This window comes from Zonotrichia albicollis, chromosome 16 (genome assembly GCF_047830755.1).
Source record: "Zonotrichia albicollis isolate bZonAlb1 chromosome 16, bZonAlb1.hap1, whole genome shotgun sequence".
Lineage (NCBI taxonomy): Eukaryota > Metazoa > Chordata > Aves > Passeriformes > Passerellidae > Zonotrichia > Zonotrichia albicollis.
In genome coordinates, this window is record NC_133834.1 from 3,162,663 (window position 1) to 3,190,371 (window position 27,709).

Below are 27,709 nucleotides of genomic sequence, written 5' to 3' on the forward strand. Positions count from 1 at the left end.
GGAGCGGCGCCTGCGCGGCCCCTCAGGGCGGGGCGGCCGCAGCTGAGGAATTGACAAGGTAAGGAGAGAAATTTAAGGTCATAAAGCCCGGCTGGCAATGCACCCCCGCCACTGTGTGCCCTAAACCGCATCGGGCAAGCGACTCTTAAACGCCTCCAGGGGTGGTGAGTCCGCCGCTTAGCTGGGGGCGGTGTTCCAATGCCTGACCACCCAAACAGTGAAAAAAATAAATTATAACGTCTAACCTCGTTCTCCAGTGACTCAACTTAAGGCCATTTCCTTCAGTCCTCTCACTGCAGGCACGGTAGAAGAGGCTGGATCCCGCCTCAGTACACGCTCCTTTCAGATCTACTACAAGTAAAGAAAATGGGGGAGAAAAGAAGGTCTTTTCCCCTGCCCTGTTGTTTCTCTGAGGAGAAAAATAATAAAGGTGTGGTTATTAATTGTTCCCAGTAGATGATTCCCAAAATACAAGAGGTGCTGGACACATACATGAGATTGAGTCCCAAACAGCAACACTCATAACCCATCCCACAGGATACATCCCAGAGAATCTATTCTGGTATAATGGAGACAAAAGGCACAAATATGAGAACAAATAAACCCACATTGAGTCTCAGTGAGACCAACCAAACCCATTTCCTCAGCCATGGTTTATAAGGTTTTCTAGACCTTTCATGAGCCTTTTGCCCTCCTCTGGACACACTCTAGCACCTCAATGCCTTTTTTGAAATGAGAGACCAAAACTGAACTCAGCACCCCAAGTGTGGCGTCACCAATGCCACATACAGGGGGACGATCACTGCCATTGTCCTGCTGGCCACAGTGTCCCTGATTGTCATCTTATGTATCAAGAGCTCTCTTATCATTATAGTGCAAGGATTCCATATTGCCAGAGCTTCATATCTTCTCAACGGCAGCTCCTCTATGCACTGACTCTTCCTGGTCCTTGCAGTAGCCAACTGATTGCTGAGCCTACCAATCCACTCTTTTATACCGCTGTTCTTGTTGGCTACAGGTGTGGCCTGTTAACATTGGGCCTGCTCCTAATTTTTAGTAATTGGTTCAGCTGCAACTCTTTGGGGGATAAGATTACATTCTATACCACCTTATACTGTATCCCCTACACCTGTTACAGGGAAAGATGTCACTGCAGGGGACAGGGCTGCTCTGGAGCCAGGCTGGGAGAGCTGGGGATGTTCAGCCTGGAGAAGAGAAAATCCAGGGATTTTCTGTCTTTCCAGGATCTAAAAGAGCTCCAAGAGAGCTGGAAAGGGACTTTGGACAAGGGATGGAGGGACATGAAAAGAGAATGTCTTTTCTGAGAGAGGGCACGGTTAGATGGGATATTGAGAGAAATTTTTCCCTATGAGGATGGGAAGGCCCTGGCACAGATTCCCAGAGAAGCTGTGGCTGCCCCTGGATCCCTGGAAGTGTCCAAGGCCAGGTTGGACGGGGCTTGGAGCAACCTGGGACAGTGGAAGGGGGGTTGAACTGGATGATCTTTAAGGTCCCTTCCAACCAAAACCATTGCATGATTCTATGATTGAGGGTTGGAATATCAAAATAAGTTCATGAGCAATAAATTGCCCTACTCTTAATTCCCTTGAGGAATTGCCTCCTCTTTGGGGTCTCATGGTTTTTCTCCTTCAAACTTGTGAGATTTTGTGAGCTCAAGTACAACAACAATGAACAAAAAAGTCTGGGAGAATGGCAAGAGATAAATGAGCCCCAGATATACTGAGGAGCAATAGAGTAGTGAGTTTAATTTCAAATCTGAGAGAAAATAAACAATTTATAAGCATCTCAAAGGAAAAAAAGAAGGTGAATGCTGGCCAGTATGGCTTTGTCAGGAATGAATTGAGCCAATCTAATTTCCTCTTCTGGCAGCATAACAAGGATTGCAGATAAGGGCAAAGCAATGTATGTCATATATCTTGATTTTTAGTAGAGTTTCTGACACTGGCTTGCAGGATATTCTAATAATAAACTGGGAAACCAGTCTAGATGATACTGCTCTAAAGGAGTTGCAAAACTGGTTGAGGGAAGAAGTACTTAATATCAGTGCTTGTACAGGGAATTACCTGTGCATTACTCATCTGTGATGCAATATTGAAATTACTGCATCTGAAACCGAGATCAATTTCAGAATAAACACAGAGGCAGAACCAGGGTTCAAAATGGGAGCTCTGTGGTAAAAACGGGATGTGGTTGAGCAGCAGGTGCTTTGCTGTTCACTCCAACCCCATCAGATTTACACCACTGGGAACAGGGCAGCTGTGCTGCAGGGAGGGTGGAGGGGCTGCTGAGGGTCAAAAGCTGAACAGGAACAAAAATTATCTTTTTGTAGATGAGGTAAATACCACACAACACTATGTAAGTGTAAGGGTAAGAAAATCTGAGTGACACACACAAAGGGATCCTGCTCTGCTGAGCTGCATTAGAAGAGCATTAGAGTCATGTGCACCAGAGAAATGAGGATGGTTTGGGGAAAAAGTGGCAATAATGATCAGGGCCTTTGAACATGACAACAGCTGAGCCTGTTGAGAGGACGGAAAACTGAGGGAAGATGTGCATGGTCTTGGAAGAGATGAAAGGCTGCTGCTCTGAGGAAAGGAGCAATTTGTTCTCTTATGGCCACAGGGTAGGGCGAGAAGTCATAAACCGAGATAACAACGAGGCAGATCTGGGTAAAAATTACCAGTGACTGCTTTGAAGTAGTGAAGCCCTGTGTTAGGAACTGATCTGACAGGATGGAGGGCTGCTCTGAGAGGTTTTTAAGAATGAATCTGAAATATTTGTCAGGATGGCAAAAGTGCAATACAAGGTCTTGTGTCCAGGAAGGAGGTGAGGGTGGATGGCCTCTGTCAGTGGTCCTGTGGCTGCAAGATGTGTAATCAGTGCAGCCCTTATTGGTTTTACAATAAACCTGCCCCAGCTGCAGGGATTAAAGGCACGCAACTAGGCCGAGCAGAGTTACATAACTGCAACAAAATTACATTTTAAGTACGGTTTTATGTTTACAAAATAACTTTCACCAGATGGAGGGAGGGCATCTAAATGAGGAGCTCGGCAGAGGTTTTAAGCATTAAAAGCTAAGACCCTGTCTCCAATGAAGCTTCCCAAAGAATTTTCCACCACTGCTCCTGCTGTAGTGATGAAACAATTGCTCTATGCTAATCCAGAAGGATGCTGATGTTTTTGAGATTACAGCCTCACAAGCAAGGCTGAACTGATTTTAGTGAAAGGGGTTTAGATGCAATCTGACCTTAAGGTATATATGAAAAAAAGATTTAACCTGGGACATCCTCATTTAGCTACAGGGTAGCAGCTAGTCAAAAAGATTTTCTGGAAGCAGGCTGTTAGATGCACAAACAGGTAACTGGTGAATGAAAAGTGCATTCTGGGTGTGCGTTGCCACAGGAACTGGTTTTTGCCTCTCAGCTTGTTTGAATTTGCTCTTCCTGTGCTCTCTGCCCGCCTGTTGTGATGCCTTACATCTTGAGTTTGAGCAGAATACAATGTTCTGCCATGTCACTGTGAAAAATACAAGTTTTCCCCCATACAATAAACATTAAGACTATGAATAAAGGCTATTGATGAGAGAAATTATTTGCAAGAGATGACCTGGATCACATCTCCCATCCTTGACTTGAACAATCTTTAATCTCTGTTAGCACAGATCCATCACACAGTGTTGAATGTGTTCCATCATTCCAGATATAACAAGGATGTATTATTTGCAAAGTTTTGAGTCTGACACAGAGATAATTCTTTTGTCTGCAGATACTTTCACACTTTTTCTGTATTCTATTCTATTCTATTCTATTCTTTTAAGAAAATATTTAGCCCTTGCTGTGCATCTATTTGGGGAGTAGAAGGATGCTGCTCCTTTTCCCTCTCTGGTTTACCATTAGTAAAAACATCTGTACTATCCATTAGCTGTTCCAGGGGTACCTCTGTGCCTAAAGAGACTTGTGGAATATCTGTGTTCCCTTTCTCAGAACTGCATGAGTCAGCTGGTGTTGAGAACACACCTATGCTTTCCTCACTCCATCCCACACCCTTTTCTGCTCTAATAAATTCATGGCAGGTGGATTCAGACACGGGAGCTCCAGCTTCGCTGAGCCACTGGCACAGAGGGAGAGGACAGAGGCCTTGGATAACCTCCCCAGGAAGGAAAGCCTGAGACCTCTTTTTCTTGTGCAGAATTTTCAGTCTCCACACAGTGTTTCTGTTGCTGACTGGCTGTTTCCAGTTCCTTCATGTGCAGAGGAGCAGAAGGACAGTGGATGTGCCATTTTGAGGGTCAGAAACAGGATAATGGTATCTACCCCAAAAATTTGAAGTTACTTGTGCTCTGGAGTTTTGTTGAAAGATAAAAGTCATGCTGCTGATGACAGCACACCTTCCAAATTCTCCTTTGTGGGTGTACATGAGCTGCTGAGACCAGGGGCTTGTTCCTGCTGCATTCAGGCACCATAAAGATTCTGATGGATGAGTTCTGCACGGGGTGCAAAGTGCTGAAATTCCCTTGTGCTCCAGTGGGTTCAGAGTTCCCACATGCAGCTTTTCTGCCTAGCCTGGATTTCCTTGAATTAGTGCATTCCCTTTGGGACACATTGGTTGTTAAATGAAAATATTCCTTTTCAGGTATTTGTGCTGAATGTGGAAGCTAGGTGCAGGAAAGAGTTTCATAGCTGCTCTGTTGGAATAATCTTTCTAATATATTTATACATGTGTTTTTTACCCTGGGGTTTCATAATGGTGGGGTTTTTTCCCCTCCTCTCAGGACTAACTGTTCTGCCTATTCCTTCTTGTCTTACAGGTTTTTTATTGCAATTTAATAGTTGTTCTTAATCTTTTCCAGGTGCACATAATGATCCTGCTCTTGACACAGATCTTTTGCCACACAGGAAGACTGTGAGGAAGGTATGAAACAGATTGGGAGCACAGCTATTTATACAGATCATGGAAAGCTAGGATATGTAGATTTGAAATCTGTGTGTTACCTTCTGAGGAATTTTGCCATATCTTTAATTTTATTGTGTATCACAGGCTGCCTTCTGAAAGCTGGATCCAGAATTCACTGAAATCATTGGAAGTAATCCCTGACATTTTGGACCACTCTGGATCAGACCATAAACCAGGTGGTGGGGTGCTTGTCTTGAACCACTGGACTAGTCAAAGTTGTTATCCCCACCTGTTATTAAACCAATAGTTTTGATTCTAATGACACTTCAGGCTTTTATTTCCACCCTCCAGTGGAAAGAAGGTGGCTGAGTGTGTGCTGTGGGTGGAGGGTGAAGACATTGTCTGAGCACACAGCAAGCACAAAGGTGGCAGAAGGCTCGGTGTCAGTCTGGGAGGAAATGCTGTGCATTAAATCCCCAGCTAGCTGTGATATTTGTGAAGTGCCAGTTGTCAGCACAGTGCCAAAGGAGCAATCTGCTCAGTGCTGGCAGCTCTGCTCTCCTCTGCCAATTCCAAATGCCACTGACTCGCTGGAGAGGGAACCCAGCCCACTCTTTGTTGGAGGGCTGATAGGTGTGAGGAGTGGAGTTGTGTAATAAGTGAAAGAAAGGACAAATCAAGAGGAAATGGAGGAATTCCTCAGGGTGCCATCTGTGATGCAGATTACCAGGGAGGCAGAGTGAAAGTGAATTTCTTCTTTTGTGGATTAATTCTGCCAGGCTGCAATCAGTGAGCTAACATGCATCCTGCCTTTCAAGATCATAAAAAGCAGTGCAAGTGCTGACATCTATTATTAACATTGCTTTCAAATCAGCACTGGAGAGAAATAATGGAATATATACCTGAAAGTTTCCAGCTACCACCAGAAAGGGCAAAAGGTGGGGAGGTGACTTAGATCAGCCACAGCTTCCTCTGCTCCCTCATCACCTCCTCAGTGCTCGCTGATGATTTCCTTGTGCTCATTAGTGAAGTGTTGAAGGTCAGGCCCCGGCTTTCATTTAATAGTAAACAAACTGATTTTAGAGGGCAGAAAGAAGAGACTCAAAACATCTTTCCTATCTGCTCCTCTCTTCCATTCAGCTGCCAGAGATGATTTATGAATGACACAATGATACACCTCTGAGGCAGAAACAGACCCTGTTGTTTACCAAGTCCTGAAGACTGCATCCATTTTTCTGAATTTCTGCTGGATTGGAGTTTATATACCAATATTATTTATTTCAAAGCTCTGCTGCAGTAGCAGCAGCTGGCTTTAGACCTGACTGAAGCTGTATTTGATTGCTTTCTCAACAAACACAGTCTCTGCTCCACAGTTTATGATATGGATGTGTCTTTTTATCTCATGGAAAATATGAGCCCCACAGCTCATTTAGTGCTTACTGTTTACTGATATGAATCATTGGAGGACTGTTATTGGTGCTGCTGTAAAAATAATAATAATAATAATAAAAACACACTATGGAAGGAGAGTTCCAAAGGCTTTAATAGAAAAATTGCATTCTGGTAACAAAGGCTGCTCTTCAGCAAAACAACATCATGTAAATGTGCCACAGTGTTCCAGAATGCTGCACAAGTTCAGTGCTATGTGGGTTTTATATAACAAATAAGTTTTAAAACCCCAATTTAGTATGGAGATAGCAGCTCACCTGCTTAAAATGCATCCTTTTATTATCAGTCAATTGGAGGGGAATGTATTGGTTGTATTTTTTATCCTATTCGAATAAAAGCCACATTTATGACTCAGTTTTTATAACCATTGTGCCATAATTGCAGCTGAGAAGTGCTTCTTGGATTATCAGTCCTTTCCAGAAGTTACATTCTCCTCCTTGGAAATGTTATCATGGGTGGTCTTGATGGAAAAGCACTGCAGACTCTAATGGGGAATGTTAAAGTGGCTTCATAAATCTATGCACAAACTGAAGTGGCAGGTATGTTATTTCATTCTGCAGTCTGTAATGCAAGGAGGCTTCAAATTTCACTACAATGGATTTCACTGGGGGCTACAGTCCGTGGAAGAAATCTGAGCACCATGGAAACAACTGTAAAACTCTGGTTTCAATGGAGGCAGAATCTTATGCTGTCCCTTTTAGGCTGGTTTTTCCCTCAGCAGTGTCTTAATTGTTCCACCAAATTTGTTTAAAGTCTCTTCATAAGCCTTGCTAGGAGTAAAGCTGGGCCAAGATGGTGCTTTTGTGAAAATCCTGTTATGAGTATAGTATTTTTAAAAACTGAGCTCTTCATATTCCGTAGAATTATCAGACCTGCCTTATAGACCACTGATATTTATCCATTTTTTGTCTAATCCTGGATTCTTTACCCAGAGTTAAGATTTGATGTTAAAGCACACACACACGAGCTCTCTGATGAGGTAGCTGTTGCATAAGTAGTTATATTTTCTCTGTGCATGGACACTGAGCTCATCACACTTTCTCCATGACCTCTGCCTGCTCCTGGAATTTTTCAGAGTGCTCAGGTCAGCCTGCACATCTTCCACTTCTCTCTGAGGTGGGCAGAGGCAGCACTTACAGCTCCTGCAGCTCCTCATGCTGGTGAGCATCCTCCTCCCTTTGGACCCAAAGGTCCTGAGAGCAGATGAAAGATTAATGTAAATAATGAAGGGAGAGGATGCTGAAAGTTGTTGGAGGTCTCTCTGCAAAGCCGTTCTTTAAGGTGATGCCAGATTTTATTTTAAAAAACCCAAAACTTAAAACCAAATCCCAAGAAAACCCCAGCTCTCTCAGCATCATGTTTGCTTCTCATTGTAGCCACACTGACTTTAAGAGAATTGTTTCTGATTGAGGCTGATGTAACTGAGCACAAGTTAGGTTTGAGTGTGTGTGTACATATAGATGTGTATGGGGAGATAGAATCTTTGTTGTAAGTCTTTAAGTTACTAGAATTGGATTTTTGGCAGCAGTTGTATAACTTCATTCCAACAAAGAGACAGTTTTTTACTAATTTGCTCACTTTGTTTTATTTTAGCAATGAAGAGCTGAAGGAAGCTCTCTAGTTTTACATCTCTGTTAGTTTCCAGTCCATTTCTTGGCTATCCTATTCAAACAGCAATCTCAACTTCTCTTAAACACAGAACATTTTTGGTTTAATTACATATAAATAGTTCTTGGGTTTTCAGTTTGACAAAAGCTGCTAGTAATGCTTGTCTTGTATAAGATTTGTTGAAACTACTGCAGATTGAAATTGGTGTGAGTGGGAGAACGAGGGATTTTGAATATAAATTCCCAGTGTGTTCAAGATTTCTGTCTAAACAAGAGCTCATAATCTACTGCTTTGTTACTTAAGTATAAAATAGACCTGGAGTTATTTTCCATCCAGTTTACCTGGCCATGCTGTTGCAGTTTGGTCAGGTCTGGACAAGCTCACTGCTGTTCCTGCTGGCACAATCCAGCTGCATTTCCATTCTGGGCAGGTCAGTGGCCATCATTTCCAGGCAGAGCTCTTCAGCACGCCCCTTCACTTCAGTCTCCAGACTCGCCTGCAGAGACTCAATTGCATGCTGGTGAGTGTTTCTGTGGACTCCAGTGAAGCATATGGTACAGCAGTCTGTTATCTTGAGTCTGATCCAGCCCTTGTATCAAATTATTGCCCACCAAGTAATAAAAATATAGTGACTTTTCAAATCTGTTAAAACTGAGATACCAGGACTTTGTACCAAGCCATTCACAAATACCTCCTTTTAAAACAGGGCTGGAGAGATTTCAAGAGGTCATCCTAAGAATGTACAGTCTAAAATATGGATCAGCTCCTGCCAAACCAGTCCCACTTGATGTGAGACCAGACTGCATTTAACTTCCAGTAACAGAGACCATAACCTCCAGACAATCTGGTCCAAGCAGTAATTCCCCTTAATGATTATCAAACTTTCCTAATGTCTAACTTAAAATCTCCATGCTGCAACCTTATTATGTACATAATGTAATTATGGTCTCCGTGATTATACATACAAAATCTATTCTGTTTTAAATGGAAAATCCATCTGGTGGTGTGTGGGCAGCAGGCTGGCAGGAGTCTCTCACATCTGCAGCATTGATACCTCCAAGGAAGTCTCTGCTTCCTCCAGTGCCACCTGCAGTTTGTCCTTCTCAATCTCCAGCTTCACTGTTTGCAAATCCTGAGTGTTCTTCCCTCCCTTCCTCAGCTGATTGATTAGATCCTTAATTTCCTCTAGGGAAGAAAACAGATATTTCATGTGATAGGTTTATTTCAGGACCATGAACTCTCCTGAGTGCACCAGACAGATCCTTTGACTGGAAATAGCATGAAATGGTTTCAGTCACTTTTTGTCAGCTGCCCTTTTCTTTCACTGCTAGATATTATCCTGGATTTCTGAATGAGCCCTGCTAGCTGCATGTGTTCACAGAGGTGGAAGAATGAAGCACACTAATAAGGAGATTTTTTTTTTCCCAGTTTTTATCCAGCCTTCCCCTTTCCCCCTCTCAGATGGTTGCTTTCACAAAATGGGCACAGGACAGCACATCATCTCCCTGCAGCAGAGAGGGGCTCCCTGCCAGCTGATGGAGGCTGGGGGAGAGCCCAGGAAACTCTGGGTGTGTGCCAGGGTGTCCATCACTGGTTTCTCTTGGCCACAAGGACAAGAGACTGTAGCATCTTCTAAATGTTTACAGTGTAAGCTTCCAGAGTCCTGAAAGAGATCAATTTTTGTAATTTACAGAACAGTAAAAAAAAAAGGTGGAGGGCTGGGGAAGGGGGAAGGTGTCACTGAACAGCCAGCAGGGAGAAGGGATGCAAAGAGGGGGATTCAGAGAGTCTGACTGACTTGCTCTGAGCTGATTGCTGGAGATGCTGAATCCTCCCCATGGAGGTTAAAGGGAATATAATCGTCCCAGGGTAAAGCTGGCTGTTGCTGACGGCCCCCCCAAGTGAATTGCTCAGAATTAGAGGATGCTGGTAGCCAGAACTGGCACTGCAGCCTCTCTTTTATGGCACCAAATTAATGTCCTCAGAAACTGAAAGCACTGCTAGGAATAAGGAAAGTGGAATTGGTGCTGGAAGACACCCCAACAGATCATTCAGTAGAAATCAAGGGGCTTATGATGTGCACACTTTTTATGCATCAAACCAGTACTGAACCTTAAGGGCCTTGTTCTCTTTCTTCATAGATTCCAGGTGCTCCAAGGATTCTTCATAGGCAGCCTCAAGCTCTGCACATTTTCAGTTGTGCACATTCCTTCTGTGAATTTACTTCAACCTGTAGCTCTTTGCCCTTGTTTTGCCATTCCTTTAGCATCTTACCAAAGGCTCTGTGCCTCTTGTCCAGAGCAGCACAAGCAGCATTGGCCTGGAAAAATACAGCCAAGCATTCACTGGACACAAGTTTTCTTCACACTTCACTTCTCTGTATGTCCTGCCAGCCAGTCACAGTTAAATTGGCAGCCATTCTAAAGGCTGGCAGCATTTCTCTTGGTCACTCTGAATGGATGATTAAAATGTTTATGAGGCTGTCTTTCCTCACCATTAGGAATTTAACAAGATCACCCAGTTCCCATCAGTGTGATAGTCATCCTTGCTCCTGTGGTTATAATGATGCTGCTGTGGAGCAAATGTTTTCCACTTCAGATGTTCCTTGTGCAGATGTGCTGCTGGTAATTGCCTGGGTTGATCAGTGTGACTTTTTCTATATTAAAGCAGATTCAGTTACAAACAAGATGTTATTCAAGACTATTTTAGACTGTTTAACTGCTTGTCATGAAGGGAAAGAATAAAGGTACATTTTTCTTTCCTAGGAGCTTTTAATCACAAATATTCTACATATCCTTATGATCCACACATGTGTTCAGATACCATGGTGACAAGCACACCACAGGAACCATAGAATAAAGAACTGCTTCATTACAGAAAGGGATGGGGAAACAGATTTTTTCAGCCCAGTAATGCAATGCTGTATGTGGGATTTTCGGCTCTTGGGATCTGTTTTAAAGCCAACTGCAGGCATTGGCAGGTACCCAAGGACTTCAGTGGATTTGGAGCAGCCTTTGTGCCTATTTTAAGTAACATTTTTATTCAAATATCCTACAGTTGCACTACTATTCATGCTCTTACACTAACATGAGCAAGAGTAGAAATACTAATTTAATGAAGGAGCTGGTGTTTAAACTGTGTTGTTTAGGTCTGCTTTGAGTTTGGTAGTTAATAACCAGTGGCCAACCCACCAGTACTGCAACACTGAAAAGTTCAAAGCAGGATATCATTATCCTTTAAAGGAAGATGAATACTTTGCCTTGCAGTAAAGGAGGGCTTTTGCTTTAGCTGTACTCTTGTTTCTGGAAGTCAGCTAATGAGCTTATGAGAAGCATGCTGTGTGCTCCCAGGAATTAGCTGTGGCTCTCATCTGGGTTTTCTCTTGATGTGAGAAGCCCTTGTCTTGTTTCTCATGGCCATACAGATAGCTTGGTATTTATGGAGAGACCTTAAGAAATAAGGAAATGGATCAAAGCCGACCTGAGTTAACAGAAATGTCCCAGAGCCTCCTGTACCAGGTCTTAGATCTTGGTGATCAGGCTGAGAACACTCCTGGATTTCTGGCCTTCTCAAGTCAACAGTGAGTCCCTCCACTTCATTCTGAAGCCTCTGCTTAGTTTTCTCCATGTTGGCAGCCCAGGCTTGGATTGATCCCACTGTCTCCTCTGCTTTTGGAGCCTCACAGCCAACTTTTTCCTGAAGGAAAGATGGCAGAAATATCCTGGTGATATTTGATTTGAAGAGTGGGGGAATCAGCAGCCCTCACCTACTGAACACCATCACTGTTTTCACCAAGGAAAAGATGGCAACTTGGCAGCAGTCCCAGAAAACAGATTGTAAAAACTTTGGTGCTTGCTTTATCCGTAGGAAATTATAGTGGCTTTTGTAAGGCTAATGGAAGAGTAGTCCTGTTGAAATTTAAAAAGGCTACCCAAATTCAAGCCTTAATCAGAAAGGTTTGTTTTCTATTGTCAGTGTACCAAAGTTAGGTCTCAATAGTCTCTGTTATTGCAAGTATTATTTTCCTTCTCTTGGCTGGGGCCCTTTGCTTTCTCTCTCTTACCAAATTACATCCCAAGATATCACATCCATGAGCTGTGACTCAGCAGCCAAGCTAAATAATGGAACTGCCCTAAGCCCCAGACTCCCTGAAAGCTGAGTGCTCACTTAGTTTCCTCCAGCTTTTACTTCTATCAATGGCATCAGTCCTCCATTTGGCCCTCCAGACTGTGACTTCAGTGCTGAGTTTAGAGAGCTGAACTGTGGTTCAGCTTTGTTTTTCTCCTCTTCCTCCAGCTGCTCTTTCATCAGGTCCAAATCCTGCTTGGTGTTGTCTGGGCTCCCACTGCAGCCATGCAGGACTCAAGGTAGAACAAATTCCACTTGAACCTCTCAGTCCTGGACTATCTAGAAACATCTCAGCCTTCAAAATATCTTCCTGTTCAGGAGCCAAGGTTTTTTGTGTTTTTTTTTTTTTTTCCCTTACCTATATTTTGCTGTATTGGAGTGAATTGAATTGAGCTCATACAACTGAAAACAGAACTTGGCATGTCACCATCACTGTTTGCTTTCAGTGTTTCAAAGAATGATGACAGTAAACCCATTTGGTGATTGTTCTGAGCACAGAATCCTTGCCAGACTGGTGATATACAGGTGCAGCACTAGAATTACTCTTTGGAGATAAGCAGACATTTCCAACACACAGGTGTCAGACAGGGAGATGAAATGTTGATATATTTTGAGCCAGGGTTTTGTGATCTCTGCAAATAAACTGCTGCACAATCCACTGAATGGACAGTGGACTGATAATCAGGAGGCTCTCTGTGTTCTGCTCTGCTGCCAGCCCACGGGAGACTCCATATCTCATTTCCATATAAATACAAGGCTCATGAGCCCCACATCCCCTCCAATACCAGCTGGTGACAAGCCCAGACATTACCTTGGGTGAGGAAGTTCTCCTTTGTGAGGGCTAACACAACACATTTGTTACTTTGAAGTGGACAACGTTCAGGGGAGCAGGCAGCGATGACCCAGGACAGCAGCAGCCTCTGCAGGCAGCTGGTGCTCCCCAGCACCTTGGGCTCCTCACCCAGCTGTCTCCTCAGGCCATCTGCATGCAAGGGGAGAGAAAGCTTTATAGACAGTCTGGGTAAGCCTGCTCTGAGCTTCCTGGAGCTCCCAACTCAGCTGGCTGGTTTTGGCTGTGCAACAACTGTATAAAAAAGGAGAGGAACTAATTCAATGTGACTGGAGTGAGAGAGAAGGATTGGGCAGATCTGTGAGAGGAGACAGGGCAGGGCTGCCAGAGCTGGATGGAATATAGGGGAAGAGAAGGACCTGAGGGAGGTAACATTGCACAAAGCTGTCAAGAATTTACCTTGGAGCCTGATGGCTTTATTTTCAGCTTGGCTCTCCCCCACCACAGCCAGCTGGGCACTGGCCTCAGCCAGGTTATCTTCCAGCCAGTGCACATGAGCATGGGAGTTCAGCTGGAAGAGAGAGGTCAGTCATCTGATGCTGAGTAAGGCTTCAAGGGCCAAGATATCCTCCCTCCCTCCCTGCCTGGCAAACTCACTTTATTCCAGTTGGTAGCTGCACTGGGATGACTGCAGCAGCCCGGGGGAGTGCAGAGTGCCCTGACCTTTGTGAGGGGGATGCCCGCTCCATCAGCCAGGATGGGCAGTGCTCACAGTGCTCAGCATCAGCTGCCAACAGCTGCTTCCTGGCATCAGCAGCTCCCACTGGAGAGCTGGATTCTGCTTTCCACTCATGGCTGCACCTGTGGCTGCATTGATTTGGTGAGGAATTCCCTGCTGGTCTCTCCCCCTGGATTTCTGCAGAGAAATCCATTCCATTCCATGCTTACACTGAGCTCACTAATTTCTGCCTTCATGAGCTGTTTGTCCATCTCCAGCTGTTCTTCCACTCTGGGGCATCTCCATGAGCTCTGCTATCCCCGCCATGGCAACTGTTCTTCCTGTGGCCCTGCTTGAACTGACCTTGCTGCTTTCTGTGCCACTGGACAAGCTCCTCTACCTGTTTTCCCTCATGTCTGACAACATGGACCTACCTCCTGATATGGATGAGAATTAATCAGCTCACATTTCTAAAGCAAATTAAAATGGAAATGTTCCTTATTATTGATGCTATCAATCTGTATTAGTCATTAGAACATGTTCAGAGCATTCTATTCAAATACAGCCTCAGCTTCCAGGTCTTCTTCCAGCTCTTCACTGTCTGGAGTGACTGGAGTACACACAGGGGCACAGCAGTGTCTGTGAGCAGGAGATGTGAGAGAAATTTGTGGGAATATGAACAAGAATCTTAATTTCTTCACTCCCTTCTCTTTATGTTTGTCAGCTCAACTGGATTTTATTCCTTGGGAGAGATCTATGGCTGAGAATACTGAGCCAAGAAAGCAGGAATGTCTGGCCAGGTGTCTCAGCAGACAGCTGATGTTATCTGCAGCATGGTTGGCTTCCTGTATGATTTTGGAATTTGGCCTTCAGGAATATAATCAAGCTTACTTGAGGGAAATAGAGGCTTGTTCATAGAAATAGCTGCAATCTAGGTCTTTGTGTCATGTTTTTGTTGAAATGCTGAGTGTTTAGTTAAATATTTGAACACTGAAATTCTTGGATGAAATAAATATTTGAATTCAGAATGGTAACACTGCATATCCTGTGAACTGTGGCCTCATTTCTTGTTTGATTTACCACCTTTCCTTTCAGAGTGAGAGGGACAGTGCCTTGGAGGGCAGTAGAGTCCATGGAAAAGTCTACCAGACATCTTTGCTGATTTCCTGAGGAGGATCCAGGAACACATCACCTTCCTCCTGGTCAGAGCAGCATGGCAGGAGATCTGCAGTGAGCACACAGTTCCCCAGGCTTCACAGTGGAGTTTCCAGTGAGTGGATAATACACAAGACAAGCTGGATTCAGAGCTGGCTGAACTGTTCAGTCACTGGAAACAAAAAGGCAAATGTTTCCAGGCCCAGGGGTTTCACAAGCTCATAAAGAAATCAGAATCTGCTGTAGAAAAAACATCAGCATCTGCCTGGGGAAAAATAAATACTAGATCTCAGCTGGTTCTGTTATTTAAGGGTTTAAAGAGAGATGGGATCCAGACTCCATTTTAACAGGGTAGGTTTAAAGGGCTGTATTAATCTTTTATGCCAACTCAGTCTTATCAAAAAGTCAAAGCTGCACAAGCTGCCTGTTGTGGGTGGCAAAGGTAGGACATTACAGCAAATGAATTAAGCCAAATTATATTTTCTGCTTGTAGTGAACAGCTGAGATTTAGTGTCCTGTCTCCTTGATAGGACCGGCAAGGCACTTAAGTCCCTTTTCCCTTTGTGGAAGCTCCTCTTACCCCATCATTAACAGATCTGCACAGAAAGGCTCAAGCAGCCTGGGAAGCTGAGCCTGTTTGCAGCTCTGAATAACTAAAACACTTAATTTTTCTTCTGTCACTTAAGTGTCCCAGCAGCCTTGCTCTGAAGCACAAGGATCTTGTATTCCCTGTGGAGAATTTGAATTAGCAAAGCTTGCAGTATGTATTAATGATTGTACACATTGCCTTTGCTACTTAGCTCATTAACTAGGTAAATTAGTGGTTTGGATAATATAGAGTTGGATATTTGTATTCCAGGAAGTTAATTTCTAAGGGGAGGTTTCTCAGAGCAGCGCTGGCAGACCATTCACTGAGGTAGTCAATAGTGACACTAAAATAAAGTTCTAATTTGTGATAATATTTTGCAATTCTAAAACAGTTTTTGTCTGAGGATCAGAAGGCCTTACATAAACATGAATCATTTAAGCCTCAAAACTTCCCGGTGATTATACACACTTTATATGTGGGTGAGTGTGGAAGATGAATTACAAATATCAGACAATGAGTCAGAGAAAGACTTAGGAAACAAAATCTTGCATTTCTGATTCTGCCTGCCTCAATTACTGAACTGTACTTGTGCTTGTCATTGGATTAATGCTGATGACATCTGGATTTTCCCAGTGAATTTATGGTCAAGGCACTTTTCAGCTGTAGCTGATGCTGTCAGAGCTGTGACGTAGCACAACTAACTGCACCCAGTAGGATTTTGTACCCTGGGAAATTCCACTCTAACTGACACATTAAGCCATGAAAATTCCTTAGAACATCTTTCAAGCTTTGCTCATTTCATCTCCTTGAGGTTGGCAGTTGTCGTTTTGAGGTCATGCTCTGCTTTAGGATGAGCCTTTTCCATCTTGCCGTGGATTTTCTTTTCTTCTTCAGAGTTGTCCTCCAGCTAGTTGAAAAAGGGAGAATAAATGTGAAAAAATAATTTGTAACAAGCATAAAAATCATAGGATTATGGAATGATTGGGTTGAAAGGGACTTAAAGACCATCCCATTCCACCCCCTGCCACGGGCAGGGACACCTTCCACTATCCCAGGTTGCTCCAAGCTCCATCCAAACTGGCCTTGGACATTCCAAGGATGGGGCAGCCACTGCAAACATAAAGATGGTGTTTATCAAAAGGGCCCAACATGTTGAAACCAGAGCAAAGAGGGTCATCTAAAATAGAGACCATGGGAACTGCCCTCAGGTATCTGAGTGGCAGATTGGCTGCTGTTCTTGGGCAGGTGGTTCACCTTGTTCTCCTCACCTTGTTCTCCTCACCTTGTTCTCCTCACCTTGCAGTTTTCCAAGAAGGGAGAAGCCAAAACCAGTGCACAGAGTTGAGTGAGAAGCTAAGCCCTGCCCTGGCTACAGACTGAAACCCCAAAGAATTCATCCAAGGTGCTTCTGGAGAGCAGCGTGAGCTCCATGTGTGGTTTTCAATGGGGCCACAGGAGCTCAGTCCAGCAGTGACTCTTCCCAAAGCATCCTGCTCACCCTCAGAATTCACACAGCTCTTTTGGGCTGTAGCACAAGTTGGCAACACTTTACTGTGCTGTCGTGAGTTAATACCTAGAAAAACACAGCCCCTTCCTGTTTGTGCAGCACGCTGGATTCTCTCAGCATTGAATCAAGTAGACAATGGGGTTTTTTCCTTCCCCCAGACCAGGAGAATGAGAATAGGAGATAATAAAGAAAAATGAAACAGTTATTTCTGCCTGGTGAACTCCCTCCAAAGCCCTCTTCTCCTTTTGGCATTTAGTGACTGAGTCATTCCGAGCAGAGAGATCTAAGCTTGAACCCCGTGGTCCAATGCCTGCAGACAGGAAAAGGTTTTTGTGGATCACACAAGCCGTTAGCAGCAGCAGGACAAAATGTCACTGGAAACTTGTGCTTCTTTAGAAGGAATCTGAGATTCAGTTAATAAATTCTGAGGCATATGAGGCATCTGTGAGTTTAACATCCTGTGGAAGTTAACACTGACTTCAGAAGAAGCAGCAGACAGCCACATGGCTGCTCTGGAGCAGATTTAAAACTTCTCCAATTACATTAAATAAAAAACAATTCAGGTGCAGGAGAGGGAGAAGCATTCCCCAAGGCTGGGTGGAAAGGAGTTTCATGGCTGCAGAGGGAGATGTGTTATAAGCAGAGGCCTACCAGCATCATTACATAAAAGTGGGTCTAATTAATAAAGAATGTCAAGGAAATACAAGGTCTTTATGTAGAGAGATCCCTAAAAATTCCTCTGGAATGACTATTGCTATCAGGTGGGAGGGTGAAGGGAATAATTAAATCCATCCCAGGTTGTATGAGATGCTAGAAGACAATATAAGAAACCGTGGGGGAGATGAGGTGAGTAAATCTGAGCATCCCTAAAGGTGCTCTGAGTGGAAGAGCTGTAATGGTTGGCTGGGTTCATTTCCCTGAAGAATAAGGCAGTAAAAGCCCCTGGTTATGTGTCATACCCACTTCTCCTTCTGGGTTTTAGCCAGGGTGTTCTCCAGCCCTTCCAAATGCCATTTCAAATGGCTGAGCTAATCCCACAGTATCCACTTGCTGGTCCTCCTGTCAGCTCCTTCACACCCAGGAGCTGCCTCAGGAGGCCCATCCTTCATTTTGGATCATTCAACAATTTCCCTTGTTCCTAAGGAAGGGGTGGGAATCCAGTGTTCACCCTGTGAAAGGCTGCTAATAAGATTATTTTAACACTCCTGTGTTGCAGTCGATCTCTGGGACTCAGGCCATAGCTTCTGTAAGTTAAGCATCAAAATCTCTGTTTGTACACACACAGGTTCCTAAAGGAGAGTTTGCACTTCAAAAAGATGCCACCCCAACTTGCTGTGGCTCATACTGAGTATCAGTGGTGGACCAGGGACAGAACTTGTGACAGCAGGTCCTCTGCTTTAACCAGGAGCTTTTCAGTCTTCATTTGAGTTGCAGTCAGGCTGCCTGTGAAGCTCATGCATCATCCCCATGTGCTCTTTATTCATTCCATGTTCTGAAAAGGAGCCTCTTATGAGTCACCTGAGGGAGCTGATGCCCAGCCTCGATGAATCCTGAGCCTTTCACCATTCCCTGTGGATAACAGCCTGCAGTGGGTGGAGAGGTGACCCTTCTCCTGGCTGAGGGTGGCTTGTCAGCTTCTCTGCTCTTTCCTGTCTTCTCTGAGCTCCCAAGTCTTTGGGAGAGAATCTTGACATGATTCTTCTCACCTCCCATCCCTTCAGTTACATTTTCTCCTCCTGCTGAGCCACATTCAGCAGCAGCTTCACCTGGAATTATGGACTCCAAGCAATGAGGCTCCCAAAACAAGCAATTTCTATTCTAATGGCTCCTGAAAGCCCTGAGGTGGTCATTTTATTATCAGATCCTAGAGGGTTTTGCATACCAGTGGGAGGCCTGGTGTTTCCTGAAATGCCTGTTTTGTGCACTTTCATATCTCTGGTGTGAGTAATACAGCTCCTAGAAAAGGTTGTTATGGAGCACTGGAGCAGATCTGTGTGCCAGCACAGAAGTCAGGACTGTATGCCAAATTCTGAACTGATATAAATGCAGAATGATTCTTATCATGATCTAGATTCACACCAGTCCAAATGGGACCAGAACCCTTTGAAAGCTTTTACTTTCTGAGCCCGTGCCTTAGCCTCATTTGGCTCACACTGGATCTGGGAAGGTGTGTACCCAGATAAAAAGGCAGATTTTGGTTCAACCATACATAGAAAATTTGCTTTAATTTTTCTGTTTGTTTGTTTGTTTCACTTTAACTTGTGTCTCTTGCTCAGCACTTTCTTTCCCCTCTTACCAGAAACCCAACTGATTTATCCATCCTGGGCCTAAGTGAAGAGACTTTGAGCTGGAACTGCCCCTTTGTGATGGCTGTGTGGTCCTGCTTAAGAGAAGTGAACCAAATATCTTTGTTTTAGCTTTTAAATGTTAATGAACAGTGAAATCTTGTATTCCCATGCTCATATCCTCACCCTCCTCTGGTTTGTGCTGGTTTGAGAAGTGGGAAATCCAGGCCTTGAATTTTGAAGACATTCTCTTTCCACTCCCTAGAGGCAGCAGGCATAGACTCAGATTTCAGGATTTTCTCCATTTACTAACTTTTCTGGCATTGATTTGGAAAGAAATTATTCAGGCCCCTTGCCCTATCAATAATTAACAAGAAAGTCACTGACTTTTTCAGTGTCTCTAACTGAACATGGCTGTTATTTTTTCTCCCAGCCCTTATCTTTCCTGCCCAGACATCCCAAGCTTCTCAGTGCCTGTAATTGCCACTGTTTAATTCTGCAGAACAGGACAACCTCAGTTTATTTTCCTCACCCTAATGTTTAATTTCTCCCAGAAAAGCAGCTGCAGAAACTTGTAGCCATTCCTCTGAATTGCCATCAGGCCAAGCCTGTGGCAAACAGAACATGTGGGGCTTAGAAACAACTGAAGGGGTGGAAGTTTTGTCCTTGATAAAACTAAAATACACCTTGTGCCATCCTGTGATAGGAAATGCACTGAATTGTTTTAGTAGTAATGAAAAATAATAGTAGTGATCTTGCAGCTGTTGTCTTTAAAGTAATATTGAGGCAGCGATCTTGATCCATAAGTTGAAATCTAAGGGTAGAGTAGGTTGGATGAAGAATGACTATTGTGTAATTATTATAAAAGTTGAGAAATGCAGATTTTAGGTTCTTGGAAAGAACAGAATGCTCCCTTCTGCGTGGCTGTTACAATAGCTACTTTCATTACGTTATGACAAAAACATATGTGCAAAATTAATGATGCATGCTTCTAATATTAGATGACTACAACAATCTCTCTACATTTTACTTTCCAGTCTTAAATTGGATAAATGATCAGTTAGTGGGATTTTTGCCTGACTAAGGAATAGTAAAAAGCAAGTGAGATTTATCGCATAGCTGAAGGTGCACTTCATTTGCATTTTATTAACTGAACTGTCTGATTAAAAGTCAGTTTCAGGAGTGTGTGTAAGAGAGAATATTATATGCATGAGGAAGTGGGTTGCTGTAGAAACTCAAACTCTGCAGCTCTATCTACACCAAAGGCATCCTGAGTCATAACTGCCATCAGTTTAGTCAGCCCTGTTTGGTTGGAGTAAATGGAACCTTTTTAAATCCAACCTGCACTCCTTTTCCCCCAGGGCAGGAGAGCCAGGCAGCAGCTCTGGTGCCCTCTCATTGTCCACAAACCCTGCAGAGATCAAGCTGGGATTCAGGTTTTGGTATCTAACATGGAAAGACAGGTATAATGATAGAAAAACTCATCAGAAGTGCAGAATCCTCATCACTGCCTAAGATCTTCTCTGGTGAATCTTCCCAGCCCCACAGGCACTGAAATGTTGCTGTAAGGAAGCCTGTGGATGTTCCTAGCTGTGAAAGTTCTTGGAAGAAGCAGAAGCAATGGAAGCAGCCATTTCTAGCCACTCCCTCTGTGATTTCCCATCAGGGACAGGATCCCTGCACAGGATGCAGAGTTCTGACATCTGCAAGTGGAAGATGTGCATTCAGTAATGGTGTTGGAATTCAAACAGCACGAGTAACTGCCTATTCATAGCACATTTGTTTGCTGTTCACTGCTTTCCATTACTTGCCCTTCCACTTTATTATATATATCATAGGTGAAAACTCATATTGCTCTTCCTCCCCTGCAACTCCCTGCTTCTGTGATTGTCTTACAAAAAAAAAAAAAAAAAAAAGAAAGAAAAAAAAGAGTCAAAGGAGGCAATATAGGCCAATAAAAAATGGTGCCAATTTGTCTAGTTCCTGCTCGTGTATTTCCTAATTCTTTGTGCTTCTCTCACAAAAGGAGAGGTTTATTAGACATCCTGTCTCTGGCCCTGGAGCTTGGAGGTGTCTCTCAGCCTGACATTCCCCTGGGCACAAGGCAACCTGGGAAGGGATGACCAAACTCTTTCATTCCTGCATGAGGATCTGCTCAGCCAGCCCCAGCTTGTGCAGGAGGCATTGTGTGCTTTGCCTGAGGATTGCTGTACACTCTTTGAATCCATTTGGAGCAATGCAATGGGTGAAATGCAGGGACGTGCTGTGCAAAGCAACCCTCAGGTAGTCCAGCTGCTCCTGGAATGAGACAAAGAGGAGTGGAGTGAAAGAGCTAACAGGAGTTACCAAGGCTGGAGAGAGAAAACCTTCTGGTTTATAAAGTTATTTGCATTTCCCAGCTGGAATCATAGCCCCTTAACAACCAGCTTTAGCTTTGGATACACAGAAAAGTAACACAAAACTTCTTCTGTAATGCATTTCCCATCTTCATTTATAACTTTCAAGGCAAAGTATTAACAGGATTCTCTGGAGCTTTCCTGTCCTGTTTCCAGCACTCCCGAGAGTTACTGGAAGTGCTGTGACAGCAGCCTCAGAAAGAAACATCACATCCTCAAGGTGCTGGATGCATCTCAAGAGTCAATCTCTGTTTTATGCTGGTGCTGTTTATCAGTTTAGCAAAGCCCAAGATGGAGTTCCACAAGCAGGGAGTAGAGTAAGATGCAACCCTGTCTATTTGATAGCTCAAAATGTTCAAAGCAATTTCCCCATCTCTCCCATTACCTCCCAACAGCAGAGTGCTGGGCTGAGCTGATGACAGCCCTGGTAGGCAGCGGGTTTTTCTGGTTGATCGAAACCTGACATTTGTCTGGGCAGCAGAAGGCCACTGAGTGCCAGGGGGAGATTCTGTAGCCTGTCATTAATCCAGGGCTGCACTCAGGCTCCCATCTGTGCAGGAATGTTTCTGGAGCAGCGCTCGTGGTGCCTCCCGAGCGCAGGAATGCGCACGCACCGTCTGCCTCTCGTGCTGGAGGGGCAGGAATCTCAAGGTCAGAGCAAGATTGTCTTTCAGCAGGGAAGAGAAGGACACAGGAGCAGACACAGGCTGTTACCTGGATGAAGGGAGTGTTACAGGAACAGGCTTTGTCCTTCCCACAAAAGAGCCATGGGGAAGCGCTGGGCACCAGAGCTGAGGACATTTGCGTGCTGACACATGGAGCTGACAGAATTGATTGTACCCTGATGTTCGCTCTACCTGCAGCCTCCTCTGCTTGAAGGAGGATACAGAGCAGGACACACTGGATTTCTGAAGCAAATCCACCGCTGCTTGCTGGGATCCTTGTTCCTCTGTTACCACCCTGTGATGCTGTGTCACACCTGGAAGGAGCAGGGGAGGAAAGGCATGACCTGTTCAGATACAGCAAGAGAACAGCCTGGTAGTGCATGAGAAAGGAGATTTATGATTGTTACCTTGTGCAGAGAGAGGCAGAAATCCTCCCTGTGGGTACAGGGAAAGGAGATGAGTTAATGCTGGCATGGGAATAGCATTAAAGCAATCCTTAGAGTCTCAGTCCTCACAGGGGGTCCTTTCCATGGAAAACCCATTTGCCCTGAATGAATGATTCTGCAGCACTGCCAAAGGAAAGCATGTTATGGAGAGATTATATTTTTACCTTTTGGGCTCCTACTTTGATATACTGACAGAGAGGACAATGTGGCTTATAGGCTGCTATAACCAAGCACAATCAGAACATATTTTGGCACAGTCAAATGCCACTTTCAGAAACCTACTTGCTAGCAAAGAAAAGAAATAGTTGCTGAGTGTAAAAAAGATAGACCAAAGGGCCTGTGATTCATGCTCTGATCGTGTTCTGTCAGTGTGTCTGTGCAGTGGAGTATATGAATAACTGGTGGAGTTTGATAAAATGCTTAAATACTGTTCCTGCTGCTAAGCATTAGCATGGCTGTGTGACAGCACAGCAGAGAGGCGAGGCACAGCCACCAGGAAAGGCAAGACAGGCTGCAGTGAGCTGCAGGGCTCTGGCTCTTCAGTAACATGCAAGCAAGGGAAGCAAACCTTGATTTAATCTTTGGTTGATGTGTCTTTTAGGTAGCTTTCCTACGGTTCTGTGTTACTAGAAACAAGCTGTGAGCTTTTGGGGGTTTGTTCCTTTTCAGATTTTCTGTAAGGATTATATTTTTAATCAAAGCCTGGTGGCGAGTCATGGAACAGCCTTGCTGTTCTTTGTGCTATAAAATGCCCAGCTGTGGCATCAGAGGTCAGACATTTGCATAATCAGTATTTTTAACTAATTGTCATCGGAAAGGATTTCTGAGATGAACATTTCTGTATGGCAGAGCCACCTCTGCCTTTATGGCAACAGGAACATATTAATTTGGTTCAAACTTGTACTTTCCCCAGTGTTGCTATGCTTGAAAACCCATGGAAGTTTGGGGTGATCTGTTCATGCAGAGGGCTTGGGCTCATCTCTGGCTTTGCTAAGAGCATGTTCCAGCTTACACAGGCTTAGAGAAGGGGCATGGCAGAAACAGAACTGCTCTGCACTGGCTGTGCTGATGTTCCTTTCTCCTCCTTGGGCTTGAGGATGTTGGGTGATTGTCCCAGAGGTGTTACAGTGGCAGCCTTTGATGGCCAAATCCTCCATTCTGGCACTCTGATGCTGAGAGGATGCTCTTCCACTCCAGCTTGTTCCCTGCTTTTCCCCTGGGCCTGGTGGTGACCCCACTGGAGCTCTCCAGACTGCAGCTGAGTAACTTTGTCAGCCACTGTTAGAGGGAAGGTGAACATGTTAATCTGAGCACCAGGGAGGAAATCCCTCATTGTCCCCATTCCCTTGCTGCATGATCACCAAAATGGTTGCAGATCAGCCCCGCTGGGAGCAGACTGGGAAGGACAGAAGGGAAGCAGCTCTCAGCTCCATCCCTTCACACACACACACACTGTTCAGCAGGGCTGCCTGGAACAGAGCAATAATACCTCAAACAAGGTGCTGCTGCCCCTGGGCTCCTGTGAGCTCTGGAGGGTCTGTGCCTGTGCTCCACCAAGGCTCCAAACTCACCAGCAAGGCAGGGCTGTTGGACAAAGCAGGATCAAGTCCTGAGCTGACAGCTCAGCCATCTGCCAGGCCTGCTGCCCTGTGGCAGCTGTGGATGCCAGCTCTGACTCTCAACAGCACATCTGTTCATTAAAAAAAAAAAAAAAATCTGAGTGTTGTTTAAGGTCATTCTATATTCCCCAGAAACAAGAGTCTGGGTTTAGCAGCTTTTCCAATCTCAGTGAACTGACTGAGCTCACAGCACACTGGCTTTGCCCTGGTTTGTGTCACCAAGTGTGAGATCTCAAGCCAGGTCCATGTTGTCCATCTCTGCCTGCTCCTCCTTGGCTTCTGCTGGAATTTCTCCATGACATCCCAGGTCAGAATTCTCTTCTTCTGGACCAGAGCCCAGGACATCAAAGGACAGAAGGGACACAGACTCCCACAAGGGAATTCTCAATCTGCACCATAAGCTGGAAGCCAGGCCATGGTGTCAAACATCTAAAATAATTTTCCATCCCACTGAGATTTGAGCAGCCAGGTCCCTTCAGACCAGCCCTGTGCTTTGCTCTCCCACCCTGCCCAGAGCAGGGAGAATGCCCAGCTCCAAACACACCAGAGGATCTTGCAGTGTGTTACTTGTGAGCCATGATTTGGGACTGCCTGTCTTTGTGGACTATGAAAATCATATCTGCTTTGTACAAAAGGCTTGTTTGCAATGTATAAATCCTGGGAGCTGTAAAATACCAACAGCTGCTGGAAAGGGCACTGGAAGTTCAGCAGCTGGAGACTGTTTGATCTTGCTGTAGCTCAAGTCCTGCTTATAATAATAGTCTCAGAAGCCAGCAGATATTCCCAATAAGCTCTGCTCAGCAACAGATACTCTTCAAAATGATATTAAAAAGGAAAATATGTGTCAAAACTAGACAAAGGGTCAAGTCTTCTCCTCACAAAAGCTGCTCCTTGAGATTACACGTGTATGCGAAATGAGCAGGTTTTAACCTGTGCTCTCTGCCACAGCTTTCAGATCTATCAGTTTGCAGGCTTCAAACAAACCCTGTTACAGCTCATCTGAAGTCCTGCAAACCCCAGGCCACTGAATGTTAACCAGACACTCCTGCATCACGCTCATTTACTCTGGAGCTGATATTTTATCTTCAGGCTTCAGCTCACAGACAACTGAACAAATCTTCAGCCTGTGCCAGCTGCTCCTCAGTTGCTTATTTATCCTCAGGTTGAAGAAGCTGAATTTTATCCCTATAGGAAGCACAGGCCAGGGGGAGAGCATCCTGTTTGCTGTATTTTCACTTTCACTGATGTTCCTTCAGGCTTCCAGTGAGAAGTGGCTCTTCCCCACCATCTGTGGTTTTTTGCTGTGATCACACCTTGATGCAATGCTAAAAATTAGGATTGAATACAAGCAGAAGTTTCTGCAGCAAGAGGTAATTACACATCAGTCCAAACAAGGCATAACAAGCAGGTATTGGACTGGAGGCTGAATGTTCTTCTAGGTTTCAATTCCTGAGCATGTTTTGGGTGTTTCACAAAAAAAACCCCAAAACCCTTAGTGGGACAAGTTGCTCAGGCTGCCCAGGAGATTTTGACATAGCAGCTACATTGAAGTAAGTGGGATTGAGCACCCAAACCTTTCCAAGAGTATTGAAAAGCTTGTCCTGGCTGTCTTCCCTGTCCTGAGGAGATTCAAGCAATTAGCATGAAGCAGCTCAACACTTCAGTTTGAAAATTATCATTTTTACCTTCATGGCAGCCCTGCCAGATCAAGGGGGACCTCACCATTCATTGATCAAGATAAGGGAAGACAGCTTTCCTTTCTCACTCTGGCCTGCCTAAGGAAAAGTCACTTGCAATCCTCTTCTTCCTGGATAATTAGTAACAACCCCCCACTGCAGAGAACCTATTTCAATCTCTGACCAAGCTCAGTCCTGGTGAGTAGGATTTTTATCCTAGAAACAGAGGACTGAGCAGGGATGTGAGCATTAAAGGCAGTGAATAACACACACAAAGTGCTGTAGCAGTAAGTCCAAGGAAGAAATTATAATGTCATTTGGCTCATTCCTGAGAAATGATACATGACTTCTCCAGACGTGGAACACAGAGAGGAACATATATATGTTTGTATCCCAGATGTATCCAGCAGCCAGAGATTGAAAAGTCACAGCCCTCTGGATGTCAGTGACAATTTTGCTTTTGATATCAGTGAAAGCAGCATTCCAATATCCTCTGGAAATCTTGTGAGCGTAGCAAAAACCACAGCATCCTTCAGTGATGCTCCCAGAATATGCCTTTAACCTTCACAATGTTCCCACTGACACAAGTGTTAGTACAGACATTTTAGCAGCAAGTGAAAGAGAGCCAGAAAATGTCAATGCTTGTCCAGTTATGTCATTGTTGGGTTCAGGAGCAGCTGTCCAGAATAACTCATCCTGCTACTGAGCATCCTCTGAAATGCCAGTGCAGGGTTTGTAGGGTTGTCCTGTGCGTTGTGTCCTTGCACTGCCCTTTGCTTCAGTGAAGAGCTCTGGAGAGGAGAAGGTGGTTTGTACCCTGAAGTCACTCTGTCCATGCTCTAACACAGTTTGGCCCCAAAGGGGTACCAAATCATACCAAACCTCCAGGAGGTTCTGTCTGGGCATTTTCATCCTTCCCTCTCTCCATGTAAGTCTGCTCTGAGCTGCATCGTGTGAGTTCTTCAGGCAAATTTAGGTTAACTCAAATCACCTTTATTGCCAATTTTGTTTAGTCCAAGTAACCCTGGGGAGGACTCACAATCCCTCCTGCCCACAGAGCTCCAGCCACGGTGCAGGAGGACCTTGGACCTGCCCAGCAAAGGTCTGGCCATGCCAGGCAGGAGGAGGCTGAAAGCTGCAGGAAACAACCTCAGCTTGCCTTGGCCTTGAACTGTCCACAGAGGCAGATCCAACATATGGCTCTGGGAGTGATGCAAATCTGGGATGAGTTGAAAGTCAGAGGGATGCAGACAATCCCACATTAAAGAATGGCTGGTCCATATGTTTCCTCTCTCCTTTTTCTGTGTGTTGAAAGGCTTTGGTCAGGAAATGTGGTGGGGTCTTTTCACCTTGAGGGCTGAGATTTGTGGCTCTCAGTTTAGTGTTGGATGCACGTGTGCAAGCACAGAACAATGCACCTTCCCTGCAGAGCTATTTTTAGGGTCTTGGTTGCAAGGCAATTACAGTTTTGTGCTGATGAGTGTTAGTGATGGTTGCAATATAATCATGGGGTGAAAAATGTACAGCTTTGGGGGAGGCATCGTGTCCTTTTTGTGTGCACAGAGTCTCACAGGCAAGTAAAGAAAGAGGAAATAAATTTGTCATCATCTAAAAGATGTAACTTCGCTGTAGAAGAAGAGACAGAGTTTGGTTTCATTTACAGCAGTGCAGATCCCTCCAGTTCACAGAATGCATTTCAGATTTGCTCGTGTCTGATTTAATCAAAAGAGGGTCCATTCAACACAAGAAAAAACCCAGAGCAAA

At 44.5% G+C, this 27,709-nt stretch overlaps 1 long non-coding RNA gene across 1 annotated transcript; it reads left to right on the forward strand.

The window, feature by feature from the left end:
• Positions 1-2: 2 nt before the first annotated feature.
• Positions 3-15,337, forward strand: LOC141731039 (uncharacterized). Its single transcript, XR_012582942.1, has 3 exons — positions 3-58; positions 4,871-4,932; positions 14,703-15,337. It is a non-coding gene; the product is annotated as an uncharacterized LOC141731039 (long non-coding RNA).
• The last annotated feature ends 12,372 nt before the right edge of the window (positions 15,338-27,709 follow it).